Source organism: Mobula birostris, chromosome 6, assembly GCF_030028105.1.
Source record: "Mobula birostris isolate sMobBir1 chromosome 6, sMobBir1.hap1, whole genome shotgun sequence".
In the NCBI taxonomy this organism is placed as follows: Eukaryota; Metazoa; Chordata; class Chondrichthyes; order Myliobatiformes; family Myliobatidae; genus Mobula; species Mobula birostris.
Genome location: NC_092375.1, coordinates 81,871,093 through 81,889,565, shown reverse-complemented (window position 1 = coordinate 81,889,565; position 18,473 = coordinate 81,871,093). Strand labels below are relative to the sequence as shown.

General features: G+C 42.3%; 1 protein-coding gene across 6 annotated transcripts in view; it reads right to left on the bottom strand.

Annotated features, from left to right (window-relative positions):
* LOC140199142 (rho GTPase-activating protein 6) overlaps positions 1–18,473 on the bottom strand; it is a 565,740-nt gene that overhangs the window by 194,616 nt on the left and 352,651 nt on the right. The window contains exon 1 of one of the 6 annotated variants that reach the window (XM_072260740.1): positions 7,997–8,462. The exons of the other annotated variants lie outside the window; for them this stretch is intronic. The gene's annotated coding sequence lies outside the window, so the exon portion shown is untranslated. Of the gene's footprint in view, positions 1–7,996; positions 8,463–18,473 lie in introns of those variants that run through there. 6 annotated transcript variants of the gene reach the window in all.

Below are 18,473 nucleotides of genomic sequence, written 5' to 3'. Positions count from 1 at the left end.
ATATAAATACCAGTCCATCTGCTACCTCCACAGTCAGGATATGCATAACCACCTGTATGTTGGTGACCAACCAATGTTAGTGGAATTTTCTGTCCCAAGCATCAGTTCAGCTACATCTGAAGGCAACATATGGTCAGCACCCACTGCCATAGCCATAATAGTCAGGTACCATCACCACTTAAATACCAAAACTACCACAAATTCTATCCCCCTACTGATGCTGCCCAACCTGTTGAGTTCTTCCAGCAGGTTCCAACATCCGCAGTCTCTTGCGTATCCTGGGAAAGGAGACTTCACAAGAAAATGCTGACTACTTTAAAACACAGTATTCCACTGCGCACTGCACTATGTAGAATGTAGGCAAGACTCAAGGTCAATCACTAATATGTGCCAAATCTGTAGATCACTACCAAGCCGCTGAGCACGGCCATTGGTTTGACTGCTTCCTAGTGACTCCCAACATCGAAAGCAGGGAAGGACAGAATTATGCTCCCCTCATGAAGTCGAACAGACTTTACAGCTTTCATTGTCCCCAGAATGCCAACACTCAGTGAGTGGAGGTCCACAGAGAGCTGACACCTGTGTGAAGTGGAGAAAAAGTAGTCACCGCAGAAAGAGAATGTATACTGTAATAAGCAGAGGATGCATGAAAGAGTTTTTCAATTCTTAGAAAAAAGTATTGGAAGATATGCATTGTTCCAGACAACTCAGCAATAGTCAGCAGGTCAAATTGTGCAATAGTCAGCGAGTTCAAATTGTAATACAGTAACACTCCATTAATATAGCACACCCAGGACTTTGTGGGCGCAAGGCACATTTTCAGACCACTGGATGTTATTCATACTAATGCCCCAAGGCATTTTTAATATATTAAATTGCATTGTTGGTCAAAAACTAAAATAGGGCTGCCGAGGACATCTTATTCCTATTGATTGGTCCGATATTTTGCAATGCAGAAGGGACAGAGGGACAGAGTTAGGCACAAGAAGCCACTCCTGTTGAGCCATTCATATTGAGACTGTATTTTCCTCCAGTCTTTCCTTTTACAAAGATATAGAATCATGGGGCACAGAAATAGGCCCTTTGGCCCATCTAGTCCATGTCAAATTGTTATTCTGCCTAGCCCCAGCAACCCACAACTAGACCATAGTCCTCCACACCCTTCCCATCCACATCCCTATCCCAATTTTCATTAAAGTCAAAGTCAAACCCCCGTCCACCATTTTTGCTGGCAGCTCGTACCACCCTCTGAGTGAAGAAGTTGTCCCTCAGGTTTGCCTTTAACCTGTGACCTCTATTTCTAGTCTCACCCAGGCCAAGTGGAAAAAGCCTGCTTGCATTTACCCTGTCATAATTTCTTATACCTCCATCAAATCTCCCCTCATTCTCCTGTGCTCCAAGGAATCAGTCTCAATCTATTCAACTTCCTCTGATAACTCAGGTCCTCATTCCAGCACCATTGCAAATCTTCTCTGCACTCCTTCAATATTATTGATATCTTTCCTGTACTACAGTAGGTGACCACAACTGCACACAATAGTCCAATTAGGCCTCACTAATGTCTTATACCACTTCAACATAACATCCCAACTCCTGTACTCAATATTTTGATTCGTGAAGGCCAGTGTGGCAAAAGCTCCTTTTACAACCCTATCTACGTGTGATGCCACTTTCAAGGAATTATGGATCAGTATTCCACATCCCTCTGTTTTGCCACATTCTTCAGTGCCCTACCATTCACTGTGTAAATTCTACTCTGGTTTAACAAAGTTTAACACTTCACACTTATCTGCATTAAATTCTATCATTTTTCAGCCCATTTTTCCAGCTGGTCCAGATCTCATTGCAAACTTTGATAGCCTTCCTTACTGCCCACCATGCCCCCAATATTGGTGTCATCTGCAAATTTGCTAATCCGGTTTACCACATTATCATCCAGATCACTGATACAAATCACAAACAACAATGAAACCAGCACCAATCTCTGCAACACACAGAGGCAATCATGTACTACCATTCTCCGGCTTCTTTCATGAAGCCAATGTCAAATCCAATTTACTACCTCCTCCTGAATGCCAAGCAACTGAATCTTTTTGACCAGTCTCTCAGATGGGACCTTGTCAAAGTCCAGGTAGACAATATTCACTGCCTTTCTTTAATCAACTTTCCAATAACCTCCTTGAAAAACTCTTAAGACTGTGAAGACATGACCCACCATGCACATAGCCTTGCTGACTACCCCTAATCAGTCCGTGTCTATCCAAATATATCTGGTCGCTTAGAATAACGTCCAATAATTACCTACTGCTGATGCCAGCTCACGGGCCTATCACTTCCCATCTTATTTTTAGAGCTTTTCTTTAACAGCAGAACAGCATGAGCTATCCTCCAATCCTCCAGCACCCCACCCATGGCTAAGGACCATTAAGTACCTCTGCTGGGGTGCTGCAATTTCTGCACTAGCCTCCCAAAAGGTCCAAGGGAATACCTTGTCAGGCCCTGGGGTTTTATCCACCCTCAAGACAACAAAAACCTCCTCCTCTCTAATCCGTATTGGTCCATGATCTCATTGCTGTTTTGCCTCAGTTATAGACGTTGTGTCCATCTCCTGAGTGAATATAGAAGCAAAAAATCCATTTACGACCTCCCCCATATCTTTTGGCTCCATAAATAGGTGACCACACTGATCTTCAAGAGGACAATTTTGTTCCTTGCTATTCTTTTGCTTTTAATATATCTGTAAAAGCCCTTGGAATTCTCCCTCACCTCATGCCTCATTTTACCCTTCCGGATTCTCTCTTCCACAAGTGATCTTTTGCATCTCTTACACTCCTCAAGCAACTCTCTATTTCCTTGCTGCCAATTCCTGCTATGCACCTTCTTCATCTTAACCATGGCCTCAGTTATTATTATTCAGGTGCCTTGCCGTTCCGCGTGGGCGATCATGTCTCTCCATCCATCAAGGTCCCTGACCCTCCGAATTGTAGTTGTTGCCTCCCGTTTCTCACCATGATGTTATTCCATCTATCATTTTCATTCTCTGTCTGCCTCTGCTTCTTTTTCCTTCCAGCTTTCCAGCTGTAACTAAATATTCTAATGTCTCTCTTCGCATGATGTGTCCAAAGAATTTTGATTGCTGTTTTCTGATTTTTTTTTTTAAAAAGTGTTGTACATTTTGTTTTTGTTCTCTGTAGAACTTCTTCGTTGGTTATCCTGTCCATATATGATATGCACAGCATTCTTCTGAGGAACCACATCTCTGCTGCATTGATTCTTTTTTTCCATTGCATTTGTGAAGTTCCATGACTCGCAGCCATACATCAATGTAGCAGCTGACAGTTCTAATGCAAATGTCAATTGCTATTTTCTTGTTCGTTAGGATGTTTCTCATTTCTGTAAATGCTGTTTATTGCCATTGCTATTCTTGCTTTTATGTCTGTTTCGCATTTGCCATCAGATGTTACCCATGATCCAAGGTACTTGAAGTTGTGAACTTGTTTCAGGATTTCATTTCCCAATACGATCCTACAGTTTGGGATATCAGGTTTCTTTGATATTACCATTACTTCAGTTTTCTTTTTGTTAAAGGTTAGGCCAAGTCTTTCGCTCTCTGTGTTACTAGTTTCTGTAAATTTACTTCACAGTTTGCTATCAGTACTGTATCATCCGCATAGCGGAGGTTATTGATATTGTATCTGTCTATACTTATTCCAGGTAGGTCCTGTTTGGTTCTCATGACGTTTTCACTGTACAGGGAGAACAGGTCGGGTGATAGAACACAACCCTATCTGACTCCTTGCTTTATTGGCTGAAATTCACCAATCTCGTTATCTATCCATATGGCTGCACTTTGTTGCCGGTAGAGATTCCTGATTATTCTAAGATCTTTTCCATCGATATTAATATCTTTAAGCATTTTCATGATGACTTGGTGTTTCACTGTGTCAAAGGCTTTTATGTAGTCAATGAAACAGAAGTATAGGTCTTGTTGTACCTCTATTGACCTTTCGAAAATATTCCTGAGAATGTAAGTGGCGTTTGATGTCCTTGCCTTCAATAAAACCGCACTGATCTCTGGTTTAATTTTGGGCCTCAGTATCTCTCAAAAAACAAGGTTCCCTAGATCTGTTAGCCTTGCCTTTTATACAAACTCTGTACTCTCAAAGTTTCACTTTTGAAGGCCTCCCACTTACCAAGTACACCTTTGCCAGAAAACAACCTGACCCAATCCACACTTGCCAGATCTTTTCTGATACCATCAAAATTGGCCTTTCTCCAATTTAGAATCTCAACCCAATCTATCCTTCTCCATAGTTATCTTGAAATTATTGGCACTATGATCACTAGATGCAGCAAACTCCTGGCACATGGTCTGCCTCATTCTCTAATAGGAGATCTAGCATAATCTCTCCAGTTGGGACTGCTTGTGCTGCTCTCTTCTGTGCTTTGAGGCACATCAGGTGGCAACCTTGCTGTTTCTTTCAGCATTCCTGCCTGTTTTCTTTTTAAAAATGAGTCCAAGTTGCTAGTTCAGCTTTCAACCCAATATGCAAGGAGCTGGCTGGATTCTAATCCAGGACCACTCGCCTCGTGGTCCGGTGTGGATGCATTACACCATCAGCCAGCTTGTTGGAATTTCTATATACTGATTAAGGAAATTTTCCTGAACATATTTGACAAACCCCAGCCCAGCCAGCCTTTTTATAGTGTGGGAGTCCCAGTCAATATGTGGAAAGTTAAAATCACCTACCATCACAACCACTGTCACTCTACAAATTTCCTCCTTTAAATTCCACTGACTATTGGGCGGTCTACAACATAATCCCATTAATATGGTAATTCCCTTCTTATTCCTCAATTCCACCGACCTGGCTTCAGTAGACAAACTCTCCAGTCTTTCCTATTGCAGCAATACCATGACATTTCCCCTGACCAGTAATGCTGCCCCTCCCCTTTAATCCCTCCCACTCTATCATGTCTAAAACAATGGAAGATGGAAATTTGAGCTTGCGGCCCAGACCCTCCTGCAACTATGTCTCACTAGTGACTTCGATGTTATAATTGCATGGGCTGACCCATGCCTTAAACTCATCTGCCCTACCTGCAATACTCCATGCACTGAAATAGGCACAATGCAGAATACTATTCACACCATTCTCAAAGTTTCAATTCTGGTCTTTGTATGCAATCTTAACTACATCTTTCCCTACAACCACTCCACTAACTGCCCTGACACTCTGGTTCCCATCCTGTGCAACTCTAGTTTAGACACCACCACACCCCCCCACCCCACCAAGTGCTGCATGAGCAGACCGTAGTACACAGCTAAAACTCCCCCGTCCACTTCAGGTGCAAACAGCCTGTAGGTAAAGGTCCCACCTTCCCTGGAAAAGAGCCTTACGATCCAAAAATCCGAAGGACACTTGTCTGCATCATCTCCTAACTACACGTCAAACTGTATGGTCTTCCTGTTTCTGGCCTCACTAGCACATGGCACGAGTAGCAATCCTGAGATCACAACCCTGGAGGTCCTATCCTGTAACCTAGCATCTAATTCACTTTGCAGGACCTCGTCATCCTTCCTCATTGGTACCTGTTGGGTACTTAATATTTCAGAAGTACTTGAGTAATATTGTCAATGTATTGTTTGAGAAAGCATTCTTGCTCTTTAAATAATTCATTACGGGTTGCATGTATAAATACAGGAATTGCATACGTCATCACACTACATGTGACATGCACACACCACGCTTAAAGTAAAGATGAAGTTAGACTCACATTCCGGACTCCCATGTCTTCCTTTTAATTAGTTTACTGCTTTGAAGTTACAAAACATAACAGTTCCAAGATGGGCAACAACCTCTGGCTACTCACCGTCGCACTTTAAGAATGCTATGGACTTGATCTGAGCTAACCCTGACACCTGGGAGGCAATATATCATCCGGGAATCTCATTCTCATCCACAGAACCTCCAGTACGATTCCCTAAGCCAGTGAATTCACTATTCCTACTGCCTGCCTCTTCTTTCCTCTTCTCCTCCGAGTTACACAGCCCGACTCCTGACTGGAGCCAGAGAACTCTGCTAAGTTAAACCCCGAGCTCAAAAAAAACACAAAATGGTATAGAAAGCAGTAACTTGTTATTGAGGGGAATGGCCACAGGGGTACCCCGCACTGACTGCTTATTCCTCCCCCTGATGTTCACCCAGTTAGCTGTGTCCCGCACCTTAGGTGTAACTACCTACTTGCACCTCCTGTCAATCAAGCCCTCAGCCTTCTGAATGACCCAGAGTTCATTCAGCTCCAGCTCCAGCTCCCTAATGTGTTAAGAAGCAGGTGTAGTCATCAGGAACACTAGAGGTCTCACTGCCTTCCCACATCCTGCAAAAGGAGCAATCCACTGCCTTGCCTGGCATTCCCACTGCTCTGCTTGCACAACAAGGAATGTACTTGAATACATTCAAATCTATTTTAAAAGCTTATTCCACTCATGTTTAACAATGTTAATGTGACTACGTCAAAGCACTCCCATAGCCACTCCCCTGCCTCCTTTGTTGTCCTCATCTCTGGGACCTTGCCTCTGCCTGTATGCAGTTAGGAAGAGGTCAGTCAAGTTATCAGATTTTCCAAAATGTGGACAATTGGGCAGAGATTTCTTCAAACAATCCTGACTGAAGTTTTGGCAAACTTCTACAGGTCAGTGCCGGACAGTATGTTGACTGGTTGCAGCACAGACCGTTCTGCCGTTGAATGCAAAATCCTACAAAAAGTAGTGGATGTAGCCCAGTTCATCAAGGGTAAAGCCCTCCCCACCAATGAGTGCATCTACAAGGCACACTGACACAGGAAAACAGCATCCATCGTCAGAGAAATCCACCCTCCAGGCCATGCTCGCTTCTTGCAGCTGCCATCAGCAAGAAGGCACAGAAGCCCCGGGACCCACCCCACCAGGTTCAGGAACAGTTATTAGCCCTCAACCATCAGGCTCCAGAACCAGAGGGCAGAACTTCACTCGCCCCATCATTGAGCTGTTCCCACAGCTATAGATTCCCTTTCATCTGATTTTCTCAATATTTATTGCTTATTCTCCTTCCTTTTTCTTTTGTGTTGGCAGAGTTTGTAGTCTTTTGCACATTGGGTGTATGTCCATCCTTTTGGGTGCAGTCTTTCATTGATTCTATTGCGCATCTCGAATTTACCATCATGTGTTCCAGACTATTGTGCAAAGAATTACAATGAATCATCTGCACAGGCAATGTCATGGTAACACCAGGGGAAACATCACTTAACAAATCATTTTATTGAGCTGGAAACTCCCGCCAAGCACCCACTCATAAAACAGATTTACCATTTAAAGTTCAAACTTACATGAGCAATATCGCAGGTAAAAGGAACCTGGCCGGTCCAGGATGTATGTGCTTGGGAATTTAAAGGGACCTACAGTCAGTAACACTACACCCTATCATCCTTAATAAACTAAGGGGCAGTGCCTACAAAATAATTATACTGCTGTATAAATACTAATGAAGAAAACGAAGGAGATGATTGCCTTGAGAAATGAAATGATTATAGAGAAAAATACACATTTGGAAGGTTAATTAACCATGAGCTAACCGCAGCTCTCTATGCTATCAACGGCAGCGCAAGTACATTTCAGCCAAACCGAATCTTTCCTAATAATTTTCGCCAAACTAATTAATGATCCAAGCTTGGGCATTTTTGCCCCATTTTCAGGCATCCAACAGAACGGACGGGCTGACATCCCTTTAAGAAACCGCGGGCAGCTGGACTGGGGAAACGTTTGTCACCCGATTCTACCGGCGACTGGAGCACAGTCAGTGTCCCACAGGTTGAGCATTGACACTTCAACCAGACAGTGCGAGCACCGTGCTTCCTCGCTCTCTGACACCGTGCGGGTGGACGGTGAGGGGCTTCCGCTGGACTGCCAAGGTTCTCTGAGGTAGGAAAGAAAGCAGCGGGCGCCGACTCGACTCACCCATCCAAGTCCGACGCTCAGTGCGAGTGCGCGCCCGCGTCCTCGTTGGCGGGCTAGCTGTGAACGGCTGCCAATCAAACTCTTCAGCACTTTCCTCCTCTCTGGATAAGTCTCCGATCGATATCTTCAACTCCACGACCCTACCACCTCTGCTGGCAGCACCGTAATGTTGCACCGACTCTTCTCTGATGATGACTTGGTGAAATTTGCAAACTAAAGTTCAGTAAACACTGGCGTTTTATCTCTCCCCCCTTCGCCCCCAACTCTTTTCTCGGCTCGACTGTCACTTCTAGATACTTTCCTTATTAGGAATAGTGCTCCAAAGGGCCGTCCGAAGAAGCATCGGGTAACATCCCTTCAAGGAACGTTATTGAGGAGATGGTATTATCTTCCCTTTAAGGAACGCGGGAATAATCAAGGGTTCATGTTTTTAAAAACGCGCTTCCTTCAAGCGAAGCGTCCCATGTGTTGAAGAGCAGCAACGCAGTAATGGGGCAGGCGAGGCTGCTGTGAATGGTATTGGGTGGGAAGAATGACAACAGGAAGAGAGCTTACTTTGTGCTTTTAAAAAAAGATGCAAATCGAGGGACGTTGCCATTTTTTCCCTCCCGTTGCAACAGAAGCCTCCAAAATTAAAACGTGGCAATGCAAATAGTGCCTCGTGGTGTTATTATTCTGCTTATCCTGGGAAGTGACAAAACCCTCGGACGTCTCCAGCAAACGCCTGTTCTTTCTGAACCATTTTACTGTTGCTGCTCCATGAATAGTTCTACACAGAGTTAAACGAGTATAAACATAACCCGCGCCTTCACCCACTGCTGCTACACGGGTTCCCTTTCCCAACAGATGATTGTGGAGCAAAATTATATTCCCCCACCCCGCCCAAACAAAAATATTCGATTCTATCATGTATTTATGAACTTAGTTACATTACAAAAATCTTTAAAATAAATCAAATTATGTATGGCATCTCGATGTTCCCTCCCTGGCGTGCACTGCATTAAATCCTTGGGCAGTCCTGGGGGTTTCAAATGGTTAATTTCATCACCACTTGGTGTTAGCACTTGGTATTGACAAAATGCCAAATAACAACAAAAAGAAAGTCCTGCATTCTTATTGTGTTTCCCCTTCCAGAAATTATGAATTTAAGATATTGTAAGGATTAATAGTATTCTCTGAAATCTTTATGGACCTTCATTCAATGCAAACTATTTAAATTTTGACAATATTTAAGTTGCACAGTACAAACTTGTGTGATCTCAGCTGGCACATTACTCAAGCCTCTGGTAAAATATGAGCCCACATCACATGCTTTGAGTTAGAGGGAAGAGTGTGGTGTATTTCAGCCAAAGCGAAGGTGGGGGGGGGGGGGGGAATTGCATCAACAATTCATTGTTTCCTTGATTTGCAGAGGGATTCTCCACCATCTTCTTCACTTTCACAAGGATGAGATACATCTTATTTGTAGTGGTATTCAATCAAAAACAAATACAATTAAGTAATTTAAAATAATTATTTTCTGATCAATCTGCCATATATAATAATGCTTTATCATTGGTTTTATCAACAGGTTTTCCCTGTGTTTTTGAACATGTGCTTTTTTAAAATTCTACCACCATCCCAGCCATGCCATCTTCGTAGAGCTACCATTGGGCAGGAGATATGGAAGCTTAAAGACCCATACCAGCAGGTTCAAAAACAGGTTCAACCCTTTGACTTTTGAACTAACCGTCACACCCTAAACACTACAGTTTAGCAAAAGCCATGGGTGAACCAAGGGATTCATAGTTTGCTGATGGCTAAATTGGTGGCATTCAAGACTGGTGATCCAGAACTATACAAGAAGTCCAGATACAACCTACGGAAGGCTACTTTAGGAGAGATAAAAACAATTCTGATTGAAGTTAGAGATGGAATCGGATGCACTTCAGCTCTAATGGGGTTTTCATGTCATTACCGCATGCAAGGTGAAACCTAGCGCTGTGAATGGCTGTGATCTTTCAATCCCAGATGAGCCCAATGGCTTTTATGCATTAAAACGACACCTCTGCAAACCCTAGAGCATCTGGTGACCCTGTGATGTCAGAACATCTTTCAAGTGGCCGAACCCTCACAGCGTGTCAGGCCCTGATGGGGCACCTGGTGGAGCAATGAAAATCTGTGCCAGCCAAGCAGCAGTGTTCAAAAGAACATCTTCAATCTCTCACTGCTGCAGTCAGAGGTTCCCACATGCTTCAAAAGGGAGACAACCATACCAGTGCCCAAGAAGAACGGGGTGAGCTGCCTCAATGACCATCACCCAGTTGCATTCACATCTACTGGGATGAAGTGCTTTGAGAGCTTGGTCATGGCCAGGATCAACTCCTGCCTACGCAAAGACCTGGACCCACTGCAATTTGCCTACTGCTACAATAGGTCTGCAGCGGATGCAACATCACTGGCTCTCCACTTGGCCTTTGATCACCCGGACAATAGCATTACCAAAGTAAATCTGCTGTCTGTTGATTATAGCTTGTGCTCAAAACCATCATATCCTTAGTACCAATCAACAAGCTCTAAATTCTGGGCCTCTGTACCTTGGTCTGCAACTGGATCCCTGACTTCCTCATTGGGGCACCATAGTCAGTGCGGACTGGAAATCTCCTCGCTGCCCATCAACACTGGCGTACCGCAAGGATGCACGTTTAGCCCACTGCTCTAATCTCTCTACACCCACAACTATGTGGTTAGGCACAGCTCAAATGACAACTACAAATTTGCCAATGGCACAACTGTCGTTGGCAGAATTTCAGATAATAATGAGGTGGTGTACAGGAGCCAGGTAGGTCAGCCAGTTGAGTTGTGATCGATCTCACTCTTGTACATCCTCTTGCCCTCAACGTCAAGGAATTGATTGTCCACGTCAGGAAGAAAAAGTGAAAAGGAACACATACACAGTCCTCATAGAGGGATCAGTAGTGGATAGGGTGAGCAGATTCAAGCTACTGGGTGTCAACATCTCTTAAGTTCTATCCTGGGCCCAACATATCGTTGCAATCACAAAGGAGGCACAGCAGCAGCTATATTTCATTAGCAGTTTGAGGAAACTTGGTATGTCACTAAAGACTCTTGCAAGTTTCTACAGATGTACTGAGAAGAGCATGGTAACTGGTTACATCACTATCTGGTGGAGAGGGACTACTACAAAGGATCAGAAAAAGCTGCAGAAAGTTGAGAATTCAGCCTACTCCATCATGGGCACTAGCCTCCCCAGCATCCAGGACATCTTCAAAAGACGATGCCTCCAAAAAGGCAGCATCCATCATGAAGTATCATCATCACCCAGACATGCCCTCTTCTCATTGCTACTATCAAGGAGGTGGTACAGGAGCCTGAAGACACACACTCAATGTTTTAGGTACAGCTTCTTCCCCTCTGTCATCCAATTTCTGAATCAACAATGAACCCACGTACATCACCTCCTTTTTGCATTACCTATTTAATTTATATATTTTTAATATATTTCTTATTGTAGTTTATTGTATATTATTATGCATCGCATTGTACTGCTGCTGCAACACAAATTTCATGACCTATGCCAGTGATATTAAACCTGATTCTGAAACTATGACCACTTTGATCACTTTGCACTAAAATAGATTTTATTTGTTCTGTGTTCTTTCTTATAAAAAAAAATTTTTAATTATGTTTTCCTTCTGAATGCTGCTTATATGATGCTATGTGACTACGATACTGTTGCAAGTAAGTGTTTCATTACACCTGTAAGTGCATGCATATGACAATAAACTTGACTCGTGCAAGGGAGTCCTTCAATATTCCTTTAATTGTAGATGGCTTTGGGCTGATTATTAAATAAAATTAAAGAACTTTTGCAAGTAGCCATAGAAAACAGACTTTGTGGAGAAATCAGCCTGCAGACATTTCTTGTATAAGGAACAGAAGAATCCTAACACGATCCAGGGACCGCCTGTACATGCAGTGCAAGTACCAGTTACTGCCACTAGATGGAGATAAAGTGAAATGGAAGTTTTAGTTAAACCGTGGTAATAGAGGGTGATATTGTAGTTTGTTATAATGAAGCTAATAGTTCTTTCAGTTATTAAAAAAATAATTTGTACTCAAGTTCTGTTGGTTACATATATACAGATAAATGCAAATATCAGCAAGAATTATTTGCCTGGCTCCTGAACCTGCATCAAAAAGACTCAGCATTGAAAAACGTGGCCAAGCTTGAAGAACTGATACTTAAGTGATAAATCTCCCCAAAATTCTCCAAATATAATGCCAATTGCAGTCCACTGAATTTCAAATATATTTTTAATGAATGATGTCCAAGCAATCACCCTGGCACTGAAAATTAGCATTTTTAAAATACAGAGCTATTTCTTCCCATTTTCAATTAATATGGGTAATTTAAAATATATAAAAATAGTTCTATTGCTTTAACTGTTTGGTATTTTAATTGCTTTAACTTCTAGTAACTGGTGTACACCACTGGCTGGTGGTGTAATGGCATCAGCGCCGGACTTCGGAGCGAAGGCTCCCAAGGTCAAATCCAGCCCGGTTCCCTTGCACGCTTTCCATCCGTGCTGGGTTGAGTGTCGAGCTAGCAACTCGGCCTCGTAAAAATAAAAAAGCCTGCTAAAAAAATGCCATCACGACGGCGTCCCAATGACTCCATTCGGAGTTAAGGGCTTTCTTCTTCTTCTTCAACAACTGGTGAACACCAATGAGTGCACGGGTGATGGATGGACAGAACACAGTGATTTAGTTGATGGGCAGTGGAGTTTCTGACGACAGTGAATGGAAACTGAAAAATATCATAGTTTAAATTTGTAAGTTTTGACCATGAGCTCAGAGTTGGGTGAGGAGAACAATAAATGTGTGTTTCACAATGTCTCGCAGGCATTCTAAGTTCCAGTAAATATAGAGATGACTACCCAGCCTCTGCTCTTACAGCAATCGTATAATCCCATAAATCTTGTAAAATTTCTGTGGCACTCTGCTTGGCAACAACATCGTTTCTCAGATAAGAATGACAAAGCCCCACAGAAGACTACAGGTGGAGTCGCACCAAGTCCCATTACAGTTGCATTAAGACATCATCACTCCTATACTCAAATCTTGGAGTGAAGACCAATACCACTTGCCTTGACAAACTCACAAACATATAGCACAAAAACAGGTCCTTCAGCCCATCAAGTCCATACCAGCAATGAAGCATCAATTTTTTTAAAACACAACTCCTACCAATTTTCCCACGTTCCCATCAATGCTAACTCCTCCACAACCTTTGCTGTTGAAGATTCAACAATGTATCCAGGGGCAATTAGGAGCAACTTACAGAGGCATTTAACTACCAACCCACATTTTTAGGATGTGGGAGGAAACCAGAGCATCTAGAAGCCTACAAATCACAGGGGGAATGTGCAGAGAGCAGCAGAGATCAAAAATTAAGCCAGGTGATGGGGACTGTGAAGCAGCAGGTCTTTGAGCTGCACCATTGTTGCGTTGTCCCAAGTGCACCCAGGTCTCATTGTATCTTTCCTTTTCCCAATCCATGATCATTCTGACGACAGACATTTTGTTTTGTTTTAAACCAAAGTGGATAGTGTCAATTACACACACTTTAAACTGCATCTGGCATAAACTTGCCCACTCGGCCCAATGTCTCAATGACATTACAACCTCTTTGCATCTTCCACACAGCTAAAGTTGCCCTCCACCCATCCAGCTTCACGTCGTCTCCAGAATTGAGACCTTATCCAAACCGTCCATACATAATATCAACAGCTTCAGATCCATATCACATGCCCATGAATCACTGCCTGACACCTGAAGACTCATTCATCCCTATGCTGTTTCCAGTTGCCTGCAGCCGGTGGATATTGATAGTGAGAAGTCTACAACCAACGAGAGGAAATCCACTAAATCTACTGCCCTGTAAGTGTAATCAACTTTACAGCAGGTGGAATGTGCTTAAAGTGTTTTGCGCTTCGTAGAAAATAATAAGTGCTATAAATGAGATTTTTATTCAGTCTAAATTTCCCTAAAATATTGTATTAAAGTGAGAAAAGCACTACCCTCTGCAAAATAAGATGACACATTTTCTCGTCCCGATTTGAAAATCAAGCCTTTGAACCAGTTTATAAAGAGATTCAGTTTCACGTTAATCGTCGAGAAATAAATGACAGCCCGCAGACGGTTGCTTTCTTATGTGCTGCGTCATCAGCAGCTGTGATGAGTAACGTTTTGACTGCAAGTAACTGAAAATGAAAAAGTCACATGGACCATCCCTGGCAGAGCTTAGAAATGAGAGGAGGAATTGCAAGCACAATATGCTGTTCCAGACAATGACAATAAATAAAAAAGCTTTACTGGGGAATAATGCTTCTTTCCAAGCTGCAGTGAGAACTGTGAAGTCTCATAAATATTATTCTGGCTTCAGCCAGTTCTGTTTCATGCAGGCACATCCATTATCCCAGAATTACAAAAACTACTTTGTTCTAGGTGTTTAATCTTTCAAGTCAAAACTTACTACCTCCATCCTACTCTTAAAATATGCCTTTTTATAACAGTCTTATCATAGCATAAGGAACAAAGCACTTCACAGAGACTTTGTCAGACAAACTCTGGCATGGGAGAGCAGAAAGCAATTGGCAGCTAGCCAAAATCTTACATACAGTGGATTCCAGTTAATTGGGACTAACCAGGGCCAGTACGTTTTGGCTCAATTCAGCAGCTGCCCCAATTAGACAAAGTTTCATGAAAATAGTTTAAAAAAGGTATAAAAAAAGACAAACTACCATTTAGATAGATTCTTTATTGATCCCAAAGGAAATTACAGTGTCACAGTAGCATTACAAGCGCACAGATGTACAAATATTAGAAAAATAGTGAGAAAGAGTAAAACAATAAGCTACCTCAAACAGTCTTAACAGGAAGTGGTCATTACCTCCCTGGCTATAGGTTGACTCATTACGCTGAGGTAAGAAAGGCCTCATATAGCACTCACTGGAGCAGCACAGTTGTCTTCATCTGTTACTAAAAGTGCTCCTCTGTTCAGCCAAGGTGCCTCGCAGAGGGTTACAAGCATGGTCCAGAATTGCCAGGATTTTCCGTAGGATCCTTTGTTCTGCCACAGCCTCCAGTGTGTCCAGTTTGACTCCTATAACAGAGCCAGCCTTTCTAATCAGTTTATTGAGCCTGTTGGCATCACCCACGTTGAAGCCATTGCACCAGCACACCAGCACACCACCACAGCAAAGAAGGTTGTACAGACTGGTAGAACATGTGATGGACAACTGAGTAACAAATTATGTATTTAACTGAAATACAGAACAAATTAGAACACTACCAATACTACCACAGTAATAATTCCTAATAATTATCAATATTGAGTGTAGAAGAATTCATTCAATGTATGCTGCCGGCCATTTTTACTCCTGGCCATTTCTGGCATCTCTAAGCCCAAGTGCTTGAGAACCACAGTGAACAAAGCATTTCTGAATTGTCTTATTGTTTATTTCTCTCCAACTATCAGTGACAAAAATCACTGCTTTTTGAACACAAACACACGCAAATGACGCTATTTAAAAACTGTTTGCTCTGAGTATCGTGTAATATCAAAGAGCCACACAAGCTTGACTGACATTAATTGAAAGCTTTTCAGCAACATTCTCCTGTCCCAAGTAAGCAGCATAGTTTCCCAAATAAACAACAGGAATCCTGGCTATTTTCTAGACTCATTCTTGTTCTTTAAAGAGCTATCCCAAACAAATGGCTGCCCGATTAATTGAAGGACTAATTAACTAAAATGCACTGTATATGCAATAACAGCAACTACTACTTACTTTTCTAGAGCATCGTAAATGTAGTGAAGTGTACATGAGTTCACAAGATCATTGAAATAAAATCTGACAAAGTTAAGTTCACAGAGATTTCGGGATATAACATAATAAAAAGCAGGGGGGAGAGGTGTCAAGAGGGCATTCTAAAGCTGAGAAGTCAGGCTGGCAGCGCCATGGCTGGTGGAGGGATGAAGGAAAAAGGCAGGAGCTGGCGGAATGGAGTTCCTTCAAGGAGAGGTAAACAGATTAAAGACAAAGAAGAGATTTTGAAAACTCAATGATAATTTTACATTTGACGAGTTGCTGGACTGGGAAACCAACTGAAATATGCTAACAAAGATAGCTTTGACCCTGTTTCTTATGAATCTGTTTAATGAATCTACCATCCCATGGGAAGACATATCTTATTAACTTCCAGTCTCACACAGGGTGTGGAATAGCTCCTATATATACCTCCCTGTTTTCCAATTACCCATTTCATGCACAAATTATGCACTCATGTACTTTCCATTCACTTTTCCCTATGGAATCAAGATTCAGTCTTTTGGCAAAAGTCAAAACAAGAACGTAGGTGTTTGAAATCTGAAATTTGCTGGAGGAACTCAGCAGGTCAGGCAGCATCTATGGAAAAGAATAAACAGGGCTGGAGAAGAAGGAATCTGATAGGAGAGAAGAGTGGACCATAGGAAAAAGGGAAGGTTGGGGGGGACCCAGGGGAAGCGATAGGCAGTTGGGAAGAGATAAAAGGGATGAGGGATGGACATTTTTGTTGAGGTGGAAAAGGTTTAGCAGCATCTGTAGAAGAAGAGTCTCTTGCTGTATCTTTTTTTTAAAATCACACTACACATCAGCCAGAATGCATAAGGACTGTGATAGATTCAAGCTGTAGTGTTGAGTGTATATCAGGGGTTTCCAAACTTTTTTTAAATACCTTGGACCAATACAGTTAAACAGGCAGCCCATGGACCTCAGGTTGGAAAGCCCTGGTTAAGGCATCCGTTAGTCTTGCGAGACCATGGATCTGCACCTGGAAAGGCTTCACTCTCCAGGGCGCAGGCCTGGGCAAGGTTGTATGGAAGACCAGCAGTTGCCCATGCTGCAAGTCTCCCCTCTCCACGACACCGATGTTGTCCAAGGGAAGGGCGAACGCCAATACAGCTTGACACCAGTGTCGTCGCAGCGCACTGTGTGGTTAAGTGCCTTGCTCAAGGACACAATACGCTGCTTCAGCTGGGGCTCAAACTCACGACCTTCAGATCACTAGTCGAATGCCTTAACCACTTGGCCACATGCCCACACACATGGAAAGTCCTGGTATAGATGTATAAACAGGAAGATTCCAATCTGTATACCACATTGATCCAGTCAGTCACACACAATCCAAGCAGAGCAGATGCAGGACTTATAGAAATGGTCTCAGCAACCCAGAACAAGACAAGATAATAAAACTCTTTTTGATCACTACCTGCCTTTCATAAATCTTGTTATTTTTAGAGTAAATGATGTGCAAGGTTATGGAACATTGCAAGTTCAATTTAATCATTATCTCTCAAGGACATGATAAACCAGCACTTGTCTTTCCATGCCTGAGGTATGGGATGCACTCAACCACAAATAAAGATGGTGATGATAACTTCCCCTTACTGATGACTGAGCTCAGATGGATCTAAACACAGTTCTGCAAAGGCATTCAATGAAATGTAAAGGTTTCTAATGCTTTGTTAAAAATTAGAAAACCCAAGTCTCATCGTCAGCCCAAATTCCTCTCTCTCTTCTGTTGCAGTGCTCATTACATGGCTTGGTCATTTGGCTGAGCTGGGGTAAGGGAAGGCCAGCAGAAATAACCAGATATATTATAGAATAGTGGTGGGAGAATCAGTACTTTTGAATGATCTGTTGGATGTTAATGCTCTATTCAAAGAAACAGTCTCATTCTGCAACAGTTGTCTGCTCAGCAGAAAGAATATTGCAAATGAGTTAAAGCCGACTTCACTGCTTCATCAACATGGTGAAAAGAGTTAGGCAAATGAATCCCAGCTAAGATATTCAATGGATCTTAATCCACCAAGTGATTTTTAAGGATTTTCCAACTTCTGGACATGTGTAAAAATGCTTCCAGTTTGTTACCCAGGGTTGGCCCGAATATTCAAAATGTTTAATCATAAAAAGTCAAAACTAAAGGTCACTTAGTCCATCAGCTTGTTCTTTGAAAGAGCTATGCAATTCACCTCTAGCTCTGCAAATATTTCCTTTGAGTAATACTTAATGTTCTTATTTGAATTAATGCCTCCAAATCAAAAACCTTGCCATTTCTTTCATTTAACAAAAGCAATTATTATGACTTCAAATATAATGCCCAGAAAACAACCAACCATTGGAAAATATTTAATTTGAATATTCAAATTAATGAACTAATTGCATTTGAAGATTTGGCTAGACAGTAGGGAAATGTTTTATGCATTAAAAATAAGATAACTCCAATGTGCTATTATCCATGAGTTCATATGTCACATGTCTTTAAGATCTGTTCCCAGAAGACAAAAGTAACCAGCAATGGATGAGTACCCATCTCCCATTTCCCAACACATCAATTATTTCCTGATTACAACAATTACCTACGCAGAAGT